General features: G+C 49.4%; 1 pseudogene; it reads right to left on the minus strand.

The window, feature by feature from the left end:
- Positions 1-1,783: 1,783 nt before the first annotated feature.
- On the minus strand, positions 1,784-2,090 carry LOC102496582 (small integral membrane protein 29-like; annotated as a pseudogene).
- Between the last annotated feature and the right edge of the window lie 47 nt (positions 2,091-2,137).

The following is a 2,137-nucleotide window of genomic DNA, read 5'->3' on the forward strand; positions in this document are numbered from 1 at the left end:
AGCTTCCATCTCTGTAATCCACTATGTGGCAGACTGTCCCACAGGGGCTGGGCCTCACCACATTTGAAAAAGAAATGACATGCAAAGAGAGGGGAAAGTTCCCACTCTGCCTCTCCAGTCTCCCTCTCACAGAAAACCACTTCCCCACTCTGTGTCCTTGCTAGTTATTCTCTGCTTCTACAAACACAGCTATACCATATGCAGCTTCTTTGGGGAGGGGCAGGAAAGAGAGGATTATCAAACTTGGATGGTATTTGTTCGACTTACTAATATTCACTCATCATGGGCATCTACCTAGGTCAGGGTGTATAAAACTACCATATGTTTCTTATTAGATGCTTAGTTTTCCTTTAGTGGCTGTCCCTCCAAATCACCATTTACATCATTTCCACTACTCATACAAATAGTAGTTATTTGTGTGTATGTCAGCACAGATATATGGACATTCAGACATCTCTATATTTTTTTGGGGGGGGGAGAGATTTTCACTATAGGGTGCATGCGCTCGTCAGACAGACAAAGAGAGACATAGAGACAGAAAGCGAGAAATCACCCCCCAGGGGGGATGGCCACGCCTCAATCCCTTCTCCTCCATTCTCCTCTCGGGATCTTGGGCACGCACGCACACGCGCCCAGCGTGAGTTTTAAGCCACCGGGGCCGGGACATGAACCTCAGTCAACTACGTGGGAGTCCAGCGACATAGCCATTACACTAACTGCTGGTTCCCTATCTCTATATTTTTATAGAATGGAACCCAAGAACTAGGTTGGCTAGTTCATATAGTCTATGAGGACCCTTTCAAAATGTGTGTTATTTTACACAACCAATAGCACACCTTTTTCTCCCTCACCTACATCAGTTAAAAATTATATACTTTTTGAATGTTTGCCAATCTGATAAATAGAACATAATCTTTTTTATGCATATTCCTTAAGTTATTGGTTTAATTCATATATATGTACAGTTTTATGGATTAAATGTTTGTGCCCCCTCCCCAACACCCATCCATGTATTGAAATCCTAACCCCAACATGATGATATTGGGAGGTGGGGCCTTTGGAAGACAAGTAGGCCATGGGCATGGAGCCCTCCTGTATAGGATAGGTTCTTTTTTTTAGAGGTTTTTGCCTTAGGGCATATGTACTCGCAGGGGAGAGAGAGATACAGACAAAGTGAGATGGAAAATGAGAAATCACCCTCCACGGGGGATGGCCACACCACAGTCCCTTCTCCTCCATTGTCCCCCTGGGATCTTGGGCATGCACACACATGCACCCTGTGAGTTTCAAGCCACAGGTCCAGGACTGGAACTGCAGTAGGCCATGGGGGAGTCCAGTGACCGAACTGGTACTGCATCTGCTGGTCCCAAAATAGGCTTTTTTTTTTTTTTTTTGGCCACAAAACATTTATATTTTATATAGATAGATAGATACCGAATACTATACATCTGGCCCCATCACCATGGAAACCACACCACCATGCCCAAAAGCCCTCCTTAGGGGGTAGGGGTTTGTGGCAAAGCCAAGTTCAGTAGGGTTGGAGATAGCGAAGCTGTCTCCAGGTCCTCTTGGAGGGGGGCAGGCTCAGCATCCACAGAGGGCTGAAAACTGGAGAAGGTGAGGTGGACAGGGCTGCTATGCCGAGCTTAGAAAGTGGGTACAGGAATGGAACCCCAATACCAGCATGGAGAGTAGGTGAGTACAAGTGGGAGGGAAGCAGAACGGGGCCTCAGGCACGCTGGCCGCAAGCCCCTTGAGGCTGCAGATTAGGCAAAGTGTCAGGTCAAGTCCTAACATCCAGCAAGGGCAGTCGCTTGTGCTGGTAACCACTCTGCCCGCTGTGCACCACCTTGGGGTCACCCACATCCGAGAGCAGCTCCTGCTCAGCCTCGTGCAACTCCTCCGCAGGATCATAGCTGTGCACGGGGAGCCGGTGATGGCGAAGCTGGGCCGCCTGCTCCTTCTTCTGGACACACGTTACCACAGCCACCACCTCCTGACCAGGGTGATGGGGAAGAAAGACCCCAGTACGTGACCCACAATGGAGTCGCTGATGGCCTGGGGGCATTGGGCACTGCGGTGCTACTCATGGCCAGCAGCTGGAGAGCTGTGTGGCCAGCATCGGCGGGGGGGGGCC

This window comes from Tupaia chinensis, unplaced genomic scaffold, assembly GCF_000334495.1.
Source record: "Tupaia chinensis unplaced genomic scaffold, TupChi_1.0 Scaffold000436_1, whole genome shotgun sequence".
Classification (NCBI taxonomy): domain Eukaryota; kingdom Metazoa; phylum Chordata; class Mammalia; order Scandentia; family Tupaiidae; genus Tupaia; species Tupaia belangeri.